Genomic DNA, 14,649 nt, shown 5'->3' on the forward strand with positions numbered 1-14,649 from the left:
ATTACCAAATCTCGGAGGTCTTATTTGTAATTACGGGGGCGTAAATCTGCACGGACTTAACCAGCAGAATTGGAAAAGCTTCTGCAGCCTTCCAACAAATGCGATCCACGTGGTATTTAGAGTCCCTAAGTACTTTGATAACTCTTCGGCTGTAATGTATTATCCTACCGATGGCCATATACGCATGTGAGATCTGTAAAATGATGGTAAGATCGGTACGCAGGATCAGTGTCTTCTACCTATGATGCATGAGGTGACTTATGCTATCGCGACCACGTTTCAAATGATGAAGTGCTGAGAAGATATGATCTACGCAACCTACATAAAAGGGTCACTGAAGTGAGACTGAAGTTTGAGAGGCGTATTCTGCTCATGTAATATGGAAGAATCCCCAAATCAGCACTGTTGTCGATGGCTATACAAGTAGAGGATGACATTCTAATACCTGGAAATGAACTTTTGCAGAGGGTCTTCAATGCATGTACAGCAACCGCGAGGAAGATGAGAGCCTGGCATCAGATCGAGTACTCTGGAAGGAAACTTGTTCCCCATATGTTACCCAGCATTGGGTGAACTAAGTTTAAGTATGTCTGTCTCAATTGTCATTTCCCCCTGTGTAGGTGAGACTTAACAAAATATTTTGGCTTTCGGAGGAGAAATTCGGTGTAACTGAAAATTCGTGAAACGATCTCACCGCAAAGATAAACACATTGGTTTTGATGATTTCCACGCCAACTAGCGTATCGTATTCGTGACACTGTCTTTCCCCTATTCCGTGATAATAGATAATACGAGAGACGTTCAATAAGTAATGCAACACTTTTTTTTTAACCAGGTTGATTGTATTCAGGATTCCAAAACATCCTATTATTCCCCACTCTTTGGCCGCAAAATCCTGTGTCGTTCAATATGACGGCCTTACACCACCTTGAGAGGCACCCACATGCCTTGCTCATACTGTGGCATCAAGCAGTCAGGCCTGCAAGATGAGTGGTCTGCCAAGCGAGTGGATTCATTCTTATTTATCGAGTAATATGAACTCTAGTACTCACACTTAAGTTACAAGTTATCCTCCTATATGATTAATACGCAACGGAAACACGCATCTGACTCTCAGTAATTTACAGAACTCTGACTGTATACTACACACTGGCAATACCACATTTTCTTTTTGTCTACACGTGGCCACCGCACTGAATATGAATGGCGCACACATTATAAATTCGGGACATTATGACAACATACAATTCAATGGAAAAGTCCACCAATCTTTTTCTTTTCACTATCTTATTTATTCCGATAAATTCTATAACCTAAACACACAAATTCTATAACCTACAACAATAACACATGAGAAATTCCGCCCAGTGGGCATGACTTTACATTGGTGAATCTCTATATTATGGTCTCGTAATTATTTAACGCTACCGTGCACTTTCTGGATAGGATGGTGGATCTTTTATTATACCTCACACTTCGACTCTCACAATCATCATCACGAAACTTTCCTCCAGACCGAGCGGTACAGAAGGAACAAGCATAACCCACTAATCTTTTGAAACTACCTTGCTACTCTCTCATGCAAACCACACATACCCAAATTACATGACATACACCACACTACGACATGAAATGCTACACAGAGAATGGTCACAACATTATCACTTTCAGCTTTCCCACTTCCATTAATATTTATCCCAGTTTCACACGACACTGCCCCACTTCGTAATTCTACTTTCCTACTATGAACTCTGGAGATATATGCACGTCTTCCTGTGCAATGCAAGCCAAGTGGTGTTGCTGGATAGACGGCCGACTCACCTTGATTCTCTCTCAGAGTTTAAATCTAGCGTCACACGGAATCATATCACGCAAAGTAATATTTAGAACATATTCATCACACACGCGAGTCCTCAACTGATACCATGGACGAGTACTTCTCTTTATCTTTTGTCTCATACACAGTTTGAGGCTCACACAGTACTCACCACGTGGAAGTACTCAAGTCCTGCACACGCCATTTCTTAAATATTTCAGGTTATGGTACACCCGCTATTTCTTAAATATTTCAACTTATTGTACACACGCTAGTAATTCAGCTTAACTTAAGCACACGGAAGTAGTTCAACTTATTGCTACACGTGGTTTCATTGTGACCGTTGGTCACTTCCAAAGATTACTACAATCCCATTAATATTACCTTCCTGGCATTTAATTTTCCCCCCACAAAAGTTCCTGAAATAGGGAAATTATTATTTCAAACTACTCTTAAGTATTCCACATGCATACCATGTCTCCACTCTTTCGTCATTACGGAGCACAACTAAAACAGGTCTTAACAGCACAAGATCCAGCGGCAGAGTGCTGAAACATGGCCGTTCTCCAGGTCATCTCCCATCTCTGTCGAGGTGGGGGAAGCACCTTGTTACCGTATTGGTCAGCCACATTTCAGGCGCTCAAAGCTCTGGTAAATTTCATCTCTTTGGTCCCACCAAAGGTGGCCAAAGGATCGACTCAAAGATGATCATATATTCACATTTACTATCTGCGGTTAGCAGACTACCATACATTCATTCATTTCACAGATCTCACCAAACTGGGTGTAGGGATTTACTTTGTGGGAGTGCACATGTGATCAATTAAATAAATAAATTGTCATTCTTTCCCACACTGGTATCCGGCTTCGCTGTATTAATTGAAATTGAGTTATTTTACAAAAAAAATGTCTTGTTCTGACAAAAATAATGAAGTATGTTGTACCTATTTTCAATGTCGGGCGGTACTGTACCCTTTCAACCTTACTGGAGAGGGCCTGTGCGCCTGCATGGTACTACTCTACGGGTCGACATCGGAGCCAACGTCTTGCAACACCAATGACCTTCCCATCATCCACAGTTGAGTTGTTTGACTGTGATCCGTCGGTTATCTCGAGTGAGAGTGTCCGTACGTTCCTACATAGCAGGGGTTACAGCTGGGTGCAGCCGGTCGGCACGCTGGAGACGGGACAGGCTGGCGCGACCTTGTTGCGGCTAGGACAGATGCCTCGTCCAACGACTCACTGTTTTTTTGTTCACTGCCAGGGCTTCGCAGACATTCTGCAAGCGCCTATGAATATCTGTGAAACTCTGGTTTTCCGAAAAAAAAAAAAAAAATTCATTGACGGCTCTCTGCTTGGAGCACACATGGTGATTAATTATTGAAGCACATGAAAAAAACGTAAATTAAATACAAACTACGGCGTGCACACACTTTATTCGACATGTAAACGTCACTACAAATATTTGGATTTAGGCCTACGGATGTCCGCCGCTCCAGGTCTCGCGGTAGCGTTCTCGCTTCCCGAGCACGGTGTCCCGGGTTCGATTCCCGACGGGGTCAGGGATTTTCACCTGCCTCGAGATGACTGGATGTTTGTGTTGTCCTCATCATTTCATCATCATCCAGGAAAGTGGCGAAATTGGACTGAGCAAAGATTGGGTAATTGTACGGGCGCTGATAACCACGCAGTTGAGCGCCCCACAAACCAAACATCATCATCACCTGCGGAGTATGGCCTCAGTTATGCGACTGGATTCGTGATTTCCTGTCAGAAAGGTCACAGTTCGTAGTAATAGACGGAAAGTCTCCGACAAAAATATTAATTAAATACACAGCTACAATTCTACAAACATATTTCGTAAAACTCTATTTCCTACAGTAAATCAATGACATTAAGCAGTAAAGGAAAAACACTTCACAATTCACATAATTCGTTACACTGAACAACTACTCCCTATCGATCAAGGTGTTACACCACAACATTTTCTGCGTGATATTTCCAATTTAAGCTGTACATAATTCCAAACGGTAAGTATTTAGTTGAATTGTCTGTCTTTACGTTTGTATGGGTTATCGTGTAACAGGAAGTTACAGGAATTTTCTTTTTGGTACTCATTTGGAAGACGTCTCGCTTTTTATTCTTAAATGTCAATTGCCACTTTTTTCACCTTGAGGATACACTGCCTAAATAATTTCCTCTATCGTTTTGTTCTTCTGCCGACTTTTCTAGATGGTAATCAACATCATCTGCAAACAGTTTAAGGGGCTCCGGAACGCCCTATACTTGCAATGTTAAAATAACGCTTATAAATTACATCTTTCCTCACAAAGCATTTGAGGTAGGAAGTTGAACTTTTTACGGATTATTGATTGGAATATGGGCTACAACTTAACACAGGGATTTTACAAAATTTTAGTTCAGTTATTAAAGATGATTTTTTTTCAATTGTAATGAAAGTTCACAACATTTTTTTGCAATTTTTTATTTATATATTCAAAAATATACAGTTTTTTGGAAAAAGGCTGTGTTAAATTATGCAGAAGGTACTGTGTAACATTTACGGAAAGTTTGAAACAAATATGTTTGGAAGATCCTTAGAAAACATGTAATTAGTATGAGAAAATAAAAGTTTTGGGAATCGAGCGACAAAGATTGGATTAACTTTTTAGTGCATTCCAGGTCCATAGGATGGATTATCTTCATCCTCTGCAAACTCCTCCTCCAGCTTCCTCTTGTTCCTCCTCCTGTTTACTCTTGCTTGTATTTCTAGACTCTTTACAGCCCTGTCTGCAGCCCAAAGGCGTTCCTTGTCTAAAGCAAGCATCGCTCGTACCATGTTAGAACCTATCTTCATTCCCATATTTCTAAATACCTTGCACCTTACAATGTTGCCATCATTGAAAGTCGCAACAGCAACTTTACTCTCACTCATTATTATTTTTCAACAAAACAGAGACTCAAGAAACAGAATTAATTACGAATATTTTCAGATAACGACAGAGTAAATAAACATGAAACAATCGACAATCACACCAGCGATATATATTGAACCATCACAGGTTAGCCACAACAGATACTTTATCTCACATCACTAAAATGTACCTGATGAACACGAACGTTAATAATAACACCATTTGACAGGAGTTTAACAGCGCCACAGTGGGTCACGCCCATGTAGAACACATTTTTAAAAAAATTTAAAAATAGTTGTAGTCTTCGGAATTGAATAAATTATATATCTATTAAAAGGTAATAGTCTGCAGATTCAGAAAACGCAAAAAAGTAAAAATTGAACTTTTCATGATTTTGAGCCTTTCCGGAGCCCCTTAAGGGGGCTGCTGAGATTTTCTTATAAATTATTTATGTAGATTAAGAAGAAGAGAGATCCTCTAACACCTCCTCTGATTTTAATTCGTAAGGACCTTACTGTATTCAGATCCGTATGTTTTAATCTGTATACCATAGAGCAGCGTTATGATATTTTGTGTCCTGTAACCAATATAAGAAGACCTTTGCTTGAATCTGTACCAGCACCGGGTTTCATCCTCTCCTTTCCTTACATCCATAACAAAAAAAAAAAAACAACACACATTACAAACATTTACTGTACAAACATTTATCTCTGTCATCTACATGACACAGATACACAGTAAACACTTCATATCAGATCGGAGGAAGGAAACGGAAATCCACCTCCACTAGGAACGTGCCATGAGTAGCGATGCAGGATGCAGGACTCCTGCATCTGCTCCGCTACGCTGACGCGACAGAAGAATGTTGGAGATTATATCGTTAACTGGTGGAGGGGTATAAACTTAATTTATAGCACAACTTAAAAGAGAGGATTTTTTGACAGGATACGTCCTAAACATGACACACTAGCGTGGAGAGTTGCACCGAACCAGTCTTCCGAAAGACAGCTCTCGTTCAGGACCATGCAGCACACTATGTGTCTGTGCACGGTTTTGATGTTGGTCACTATATTTTCACATTTTGTTGTAATCTTTTCATCTCGACGTAACTACTAGAAACGAAAGTGACGGTGTAGAAGGATACTGGACTCAGATACCGGAGGAAGGCAGGTTATGTCCCCGTACAGTCAACTAGATATAGTTTATCCATGGACTCGTTATATCGGTAACTACAATTTCCGAATCGCTCCACTCAAAAGGATATGACTCAGAAATTACCCTGTCTTGCACAATACGAGCTTGTGCTCCGTCTCTATTAACCTCTCGTCGCTGACCGGACGCTTAAACACAAAATTCCTTTCTTACTTCTGCGAAACAATATCCGCTCACCTGCAGCGCTTGGGGACGCAACTGACTTGGCGGCGAAGTTGACTCATGGAAGTCCTTCAGTATAAGAAGGAACTTGATAGTACAGCGTATGGTACAGAACACACCTGGCGTTTAAGTAGCAGTACAGGGGAAAACTATGAGTGACCGACAATGACTACACTAAGAGACTCAATTTATTTGGGACGTTTTTCGCATTACCTCAAGGTTGGAAAAGGTGGAGGACAGCAGTAGAAATACTGAGCCTATTATTTTAATGCACTTGGTGTCAAGCATATGAATGTGGCAGGAGAAGAACCAGCTACCACGGAGCGTAGTTACGAGATGGCATTTTTGCATGCAGCAACTTTACACATTGGGCATAGGGCCAGATAGGATTAAACAACAGGTACTGTAAAAATAGACGGTAACACAGATTAATAACGATTTACAGTAAATTAATAATAGAAACTTTGTAGTCTACAAATACACCTACACCTACATCTACACTCCTGGAAATGGAAAAAAGAACACATTGACACCGGTATGTCAGACCCACCATACTTGCTCCGGACACTGCGAGAGGACTGTACAAGCAATGATCACACGCACGGCACAGCGGACACACCAGGAACCGCGGTGTTGGCCGTCGAATGGCGCTAGCTGCGCAGCATTTGTGCACCGCCGCCGTCAGTGTCAGCCAGTTTGCCGTGGCATACGGAACTCCATCGCAGTCTTTAACACTGGTAGCATGCCGCGACAGCGTGGACGTGAACCGTATGTGCAGTTGACGGACTTTGAGCGAGGGCGTATAGTGGGCATGCGGGAGGCCGGGTGGACGTACCGCCCAATTGCTCAACACGTGGGGCGTGAGGTATCCACGGTACATCGATGTTGTCGCCAGTGGTCGGCGGAAGGTGCACGTGCCCGTCGACCTGGGACCGGACCGCAGCGACGCACGGATGCACGCCAAGACCGTAGGATCCTACGCAGTGCCGTAGGGGACCGCACCGCCACTTCCCAGCAAATTAGGGACACTGTTGCTCCTGGGGTATCGGCGAGGACCATTCGCAACCGTCTCCATGAAGCTGGGCTACGGTCCCGCACACCGTTAGGCCGTCTTCCGCTCACGCCCCAACATCGTGCAGCCCGCCTCCAGTGGTGTCGCGACAGGCGTGAATGGAGGGACGAATGGAGACGTGTCGTCTTCAGCAATGAGAGTCGCTTCTGCCTGGGTGCCAATGATGGTCGTATGCGTGTTTGGCGCCGTGCAGGTGAGCGCCACAATCAGGACTGCATACGACCGAGGCACACACGGCCAACACCCGGCATCATGGTGTGGGGAGCGATCTCCTACACTGGCCGTACACCACTGGTGATCGTCGAGGGGACACTGAATAGTGCACGGTACATCCAAACCGTCATCGAACCCATCGTTCTACCATTCCTAGACCGGCAAGGGAACTTGCTGTTCCAACAGGACAATGCACGTCCGCATGTATCCCGTGCCACAAAACGTGCTCTAGAAGGTGTAAGTCAACTACCCTGGCCAGCAAGATCTCCGGATCTGTCCCCCATTGAGCATGTTTGGGACTGGATGAAGCGTCGTCTCACGCGGTCTGCACGTCCAGCACGAACGCTGGTCCAACTGAGGCCCCAGGTGGAAATGGTATGGCAAGCCGTTTCACAGGACTACATCCAGCATCTCTACGATCGTCTCCATGGGAGAATAGCAGCCTGCATTGCTGCGAAAGGTGGATATACACTGTATTAGTGCCGACATTGTGCATGCTCTGTTGCCTGTGTCTATGTGCCTGTGGTTCTGTCAGTGTGATCATGTGATGTATCTGACCCCAGGAATGTGTCAATAAAGTTTCCCCTTCCTGGGACAATGAATTCACGGTGTTCTTATTTCAATTTCCAGGAGTGTATTTTAATGCACTTGGTGTCAAGCATATGAATGTGGCAGGAGAAGAACCAGCTACCACGGAGCGTAGTTACGAGATGGCATTTTTGCATGCAGCAACTATACACATTTGGCATAGGGCCACATAGGGTTAAACAACAGCTGCTGTAAAAATAGACGGCAACACAGTTTAATAACTATTTACAGTAAATTAATAATAGAAACTTTGTAGTCTACAAATACACCTGCACCTACATCTGTATTCTGCAAACCACTGTGAAGAGCATTTCAGAGGGTACGTTCCATTGTACCAGTTACTAGGGTCTTTTCCCCTTCCATTCACTTACAGAGCTCGGGAAGAATGATTGTTTAAGTGCCTCCGTGCGTGCTGTAATTACTCTAATCTTGTTCTTTCCATCCCTATAGAAGTGCTTCGTATAGATTTGTACTATATTCCTAGGGTCATAGTTTAAAACCGGTTCTTCAAACTCTGTAAGCAGACTTTCTTGGGATTATTTACGTCAACCTTCAAGGGTCTGCCAGTTCAGTCTCTTCAGCATCTCTGCGACACTCTGACATGTATCAAACAAACCTGTGGCCATTCATGCTGCTTCTCTCTATACGTTCAACACCCCCTGTTAATCCTATTGATATGGGTCCCACACGTATGAGCAGTGTTCTAGTACGGGTTGCATGAGTGATTTGTGAGCAGTCTCCGTCGTAGACCTATTGCATTTTCTCTGTATTCTACCAATAAACAGAAGTCAGCAAATTGCTTTATCCGGACTATGCAGTCATTCCACGCTCAGTACCTCGGTATGGGCTTTTGTTGAAGATTCCGGAACATACCTTCACCGAGGAGTTATGAAACGTCCCCTTAGAACAATTTCTGAATTACTGTGCTGATAAACCTCTTACACTATTTGCTTTTCAAACAGCTGAGCAAAAGTGAACGTACTCAAACATTCACTAAAGTGACACACAATATTTTTAGCGCAACACAATCTGACTTTCAAAAATCCCTACAAAAGAATGGCCCTGACTGACATTAACCTATACGTTTCACAAATCACTTACCTCACCAAAAATCTTCGTTACTCGAACTACTGCAATACAGCGAGCGCCACTACTGCCAGCTAAATAAAAGATTCAAACTACGGAAGGCACTAATTACTGATAGGCATAGTTAGCAAATGAAAGACTTTAATAGAGAACAAACAATGTATTTACCTCAATAGTGTTCAAAAGTCATAATGTATATAGCAGTTCATGATATCCAGTATTGCAAATTTCAAAACTCCGCCATCTCTCTCCTCACATCCATCACTACTGGCGGCTCACCTCCAACTGCGCAACGCTATGCGCTGTTCACATCCAGCTGCCCAACACTACAATGGCAGACAACAATGCAAACTAGCCACAGACTGCACACAGCACAGCCAGTGATTTTCATACAGAGCGCTACGTGGCGTTACCAATAAGAAAACCTAAACAGCCTACGTACAAAGTCAAGCAGTATATTGCTCCCTCCTACGTATATCTCGCGAAGAGACCATGAGGATAAAATCAGAGGGATTAGAGCCCACACAGAGGCATACCGACAATCTTTCTTTCCACGAACAATACGAGACTGGAATAGAAGGGAGAACCGATAGAGGTACTCAAGGTACCCTCCGCCACACACCACAGGTGGCTTGCGGATTAAGGATGTAGATGTAGATATCCGTAAGAAGTGTCACATCGAGACATCCAGATATTTGTATGAGATGGCCGTTTCCAACTTTGATAGTCTGCTCTGCGGGCACTTTGACGCGGTAACGGAAGTATATAAGTAGATCAGTCACGGACGGGGTATCCCCCTAGCAAAGATATCGGCTGCAAATGAGGTAATCCATTGAGATAAGCGACGCTGACAAAGGGCAGATTATTATTACGCAGAGCCTGTGGTCGTGTATCTCGAAAACGGCAAAGCTGGTAGAATGTTCACGTGCTACTGTCGTGAGCATCTACGGGAAGAGGTAGAAGGACAGTGAAACTACCACTAGGCGCTAAATGGTTGGACGTCGACGACTCGTCATAGAACGTGTGGTTCGGAGGCTTGTCTGGTCTGTAAAGTAGGACAGATTGAATTCTGGCATCTCCGCCGAAACAGCACAAAACTGGTGCAGTCACATATGTTTCGGAGCACATCGTTCATCGTACATTGTTGAACATGGAGCTGCGCAGCAGACCATTAGTACGTGTTCACTTGTTGACCCAACGGCATCCTCGGTTACGACTGCAGAAGTCACGGGGCCATCGAGATTCGACCATCGATCATTGAAAATGCGTCAGCCCCTCGGGTGAATCACACTTTGCTACACTGGCTGGATGGTCATTTCGACAAACGCCGTCATCAAGGTGAACAGTGGCTCGAAGCGTGTAGCGCGCCGTGGACGCAGGCTGGTGGGGGCAGCAGTATGCTACGGGAATGAAACGGAACTGAAATGATGGTGGGCTGACAGTAATTTGGAGCCCGCGCGTCGGAAACGGGCGCGCTTGTGTGAGACTGCCAGGGAGTGCACCCTGGTGCCATCTATTGGCGAAACTGGGAATTAGCGCTGCCTGTCAGACAATGCACTAAGCTCTCAGAGTCAAATGTATTCTTTTTCTTGGTAATTATAAGTTATTACTGTATAATTTAATGTTGTAAAGCGCTAGTAGTAAATTATTATGACTGGTATGGACTCCAGGGTAGTAAATATAAATATTCTTAAATACTAAATGATTTCGGTAAAAAGGTGGTAGGGGAACGCCCCCACGCTTGGTGATACGAGCGTAGCTAGGGGTAGCTGGAGACACAGGGACTGAACAATGGAATGGCCTGGGGAGTGTTGACGTGGTCGGACGTGCGTAACTGTGCTCACGCAAAAGTGATTGTGCAACAGCGAAGAGGCGAATATCGTCGCCGTTTTTGGAGTAAAACGCGACGAATGGTTGTTGAAGCTGCCTCTATGCCACTGGGGCTGATTGTAAGAGTTCCTGTGCCCAGATTTTATGGCGGATGTGCAGTAGCTTATACGAGTGCTACAGTTCGTAGTTCCAGCCGCCATTAAGGGCATGAGGCGTGAAGAGCTGCGTTAGCCACATGCATCTCACCACCAGCACCGACACGTCTACCCAAGGCAAGACTGCTTGCAATTGTTAAGTCGAACTTTGTATACATGTAAAAGGAGAATACCAGTTTTCTTTTATGCAAGTGCAGAGGACAGAATATAGTAATGAGTAAAATTACGACGCATGTTGTTCATTGTAAAGTGTAGTAACCTCAAACATAGTATAGTGAAATCAGACTGAGGCCACCATCGCCTCTTTCATTTACAATTCTTTTGGTTGTAGAATACTTTAGCGTATAAGAATGTTGAAAAGAGCAATGGTCACACCAGAATGAGTCGCCTATTTATAGTTACTTAAACTTTTCTGAGCAACCTTTCAAGTAAAGTCACTTAACTAAATCTGTATCAATGGTCCAAAGAGTAATATCCAAAATCATTAAATAAGTTGAAGGATAGAATTTTGTTAACTGAAGTTGCATAAACTGTCTTGGTAGTAACTACCAAGCCAACTCACAGAAATTGGGAGAGTATTTGCTTTGTAGAATCATCTAGAATGATCAGAAATAGTAATATTCAGAATTAAGTTTAAATTCAACTCAAGCCATTTCACTTTGAAACGAGCCAAAAATTGATTTATTCTTTTGCTCCTTCAGAGCTGGCGACCGTAGTTATAAGTATTTTCAGGAGGATTCGACTGTAAATCTGCTGTTCTCGTCGTGCTGATAGGATTATCCACTGCTGCTAGCAGTGGTGATTGGATACATAAGCTCACTACCAAGTTAAGTGGGTCAGGTAGGCAGTGTTACCGTGTGAACTGTAGGGCACTGTAGGCCGTGGATCGAACCCGTTCAATCATCACAGCTCTTAGGGAAATAGTCCGGTTAGGAGTGTACTAATCATTAGGTAAATACTGGCGAGTAACGGTCAAAAATGTATACGCAAGTGAATTTAGCAAGGTCCACGTAGCACCTAGTTAATGTGGTGCAATGGCGAGGGTACGAGTGGAGTAAAAGTGAGCTGAGCCTGTGGCAGCTGTGCTGGATTCAAATATCAACTACGTGAATTCACTACTGCCTCTTACCATTGGGACTGAGCTATTTACAGTTAAAATACGTAGCAGTAAGCGCAAAGGCGTGACAGCTACAAGTCCGTATTGGTTTTATACATACGGAATTGGGAAGTGGGTCATTCCGTCAGTGGAGGGGGTTAAAACAACCGAGTCAGTGGAGAACATACCCCATTTGCTGATGGAAAGATTCAGCGGTTCGGTCGCAGGAGACATTCTCCTGCCTTTCGCTGGGAACTGTGGTAGTAATCGAAGAAAAGCTGCAGTCGCGAATCTCTTGCCCAACGTAAAGACCCGAGCGACTGGAAAAAAGCGCAGGTGACGCCTGTATATAAGAAGGGTAGAAGGACGGATCCTCAAAATTACAGACCAATGTCCTGAACATCGGTTTGTTGCAGGATTCTCGAACATACTCTCAGTTCGAATATAATGAACTTCCTTGAGACAGAGAAGTTGCTGTCCATGCATCAGCACGGCTTTAGAAAGCATCGCTCCTGCGAAACGCAACTCGCCCTTTTTTCACATGATATCTTGCGAACCATGGATGGAGGGTACCAGACGGATGCCATATTCCTTGACTTCCGGAAAGCGTTTGACTCGGTGCTCCACTGCAGACTCTTAACTACGGTACGAGCATATGGGATTGGTTCCCAAGTATGTGAGTGGCTCGAAGACTTCTTAAGTAATAGAACCCAGTACGTTGTCCTCGATGGTGAGTGTTCATCGGACGTGAGGGTATCACCTGGAGTGCCCCAGGGAAGTGTGGTAGGTCCGCTGTTGTTTTCTGTCTACATAACTGGTGTTTTGGATAGGGTGGATAGCAATGTGTGGCTGTTTGCTGATTATGCTGTGGTGTACGGGAAGGTGTAGTCGTTGAGTGACTGTAGGAGGATACAAGATGACTTGGACAGGATTTGTGATTGGTGTAAAGAATGGCAGCTAACTCTAAATATAGATAAATGTAAATTAATGCAGATGAATAGGAAAAAGAATTCTGTAATGTTTGAATACTCCATTAGTAATGTAGCGCTTGACACAGACACGTCGATTAAATATTTGGGCGTAACATTGCAGAGCGATATGAAGTGGGACAAGCATGTAATGGCAGTTGTGGGGAAGGTGGGTAGTCGTCTTCGGTTCATTGGTAGAATTTTGGGAAGATGTGGTTCATCTGTAAAGGAGACCGCTTATAAAACACTAATACGACCTATTCTTGAGTACTGCTCGAGCGTTTGGGATCCCTATCAGGTCGGATTGAGGGACGACATACAAGCAATTCAGAGGCGGGCTGCTAGATTTGTTACTGGTAGGTTTGATCATCACGCGAGTGTTACGCGAATGCTTCAGGAACTCGGGTGGGAGTCTCTAGAGGAGAGGAGGCGTTCTTTTCGTGAATCGCTACTGAGGAAATTTAGAGAACCAGCATTTGAGGCTGACTGCAGCACAATTTTGGTGCCGCCAACTTATATTTCGCGGAAAGACCACAAAGATAAGATAAGAGAGATTAGGGCTAGTGCAGAGGCATATAGGCAGTCATTTTTCCCTCGTTTTGTTTGGGAATCGGAACAGGGAGAGAAGATGCTAGTTGTGGTACGAGGTACCCTCCGCCACGCACCGTGTGCTGGATTGTGGAGTATGTATGTAGATGTAGATGTAGAGCTGCGAACTACCTGCGCCCCTTCATGCTATAAGGTCTTCCCCGACTGCGATGTCATCTTTCAACAGTATAATTGTCTGTGTCTCGGAGTCAGAACGGCATTGCAGGATTATAGTGAAGTGACGTTGATGTCTTGGTGACCAGTTTCGTCTGATACATGGAACCCATCTGGGTCGTTATTGGGCGATTCACCTCGTACGCAAATCAGAGCGACTCCTATAATTATGCTGTTCTCCACTGGCAAAATTGGTAGTTTTGCTTTTCGCGATATCTTTCGGAAGAAAGTGTTTGGTATCAGATCAGCTGAGGCTCCCGTGTCGGGTGTAACAGTGACTGGAATTCCTTCGATTGTAGCAAGGATTTCCCACTCTGGCACGGATAGATAAATCTTGTCACACTGATAAACATCCTCACACAGTTCCTCCGATAATTCCTTTCCCTCATTATTCCGTATCGTTTACAACTGCTGGTCGTAGCCCCTATTCGTATCCTTGACCACGTCTCTGGGGCTTGAAGGAGTCACGATTAGTTTGTTACACGTGTGTCACTGCCACTATTTGCGTCGTCTGCTACCTCTTTAATTATTGGTATCTCCATGTACCAGTTTCCTGCCAGAGATTGCGGCTTATTCTTTTTTTGCTGTTTCTGGAAGTGACTGTTCCAAAACTGACATAGTTAGCGGTTGCTGGTCATTAGGTTGGACTGGATTGTACCTCCGATCGCCTCTATTGAATGTGTTTTGGTCGGTCGGAAGCCACTACCATTTCCAATGTTTATTTTGTATTTCCATTTATCCATGTTATATGGATGTTGTTTTCACTAATATTTT

The sequence above is a fragment of the Schistocerca cancellata genome, chromosome 1 (genome assembly GCF_023864275.1).
Source record: "Schistocerca cancellata isolate TAMUIC-IGC-003103 chromosome 1, iqSchCanc2.1, whole genome shotgun sequence".
Taxonomy (NCBI): domain Eukaryota; kingdom Metazoa; phylum Arthropoda; class Insecta; order Orthoptera; family Acrididae; genus Schistocerca; species Schistocerca cancellata.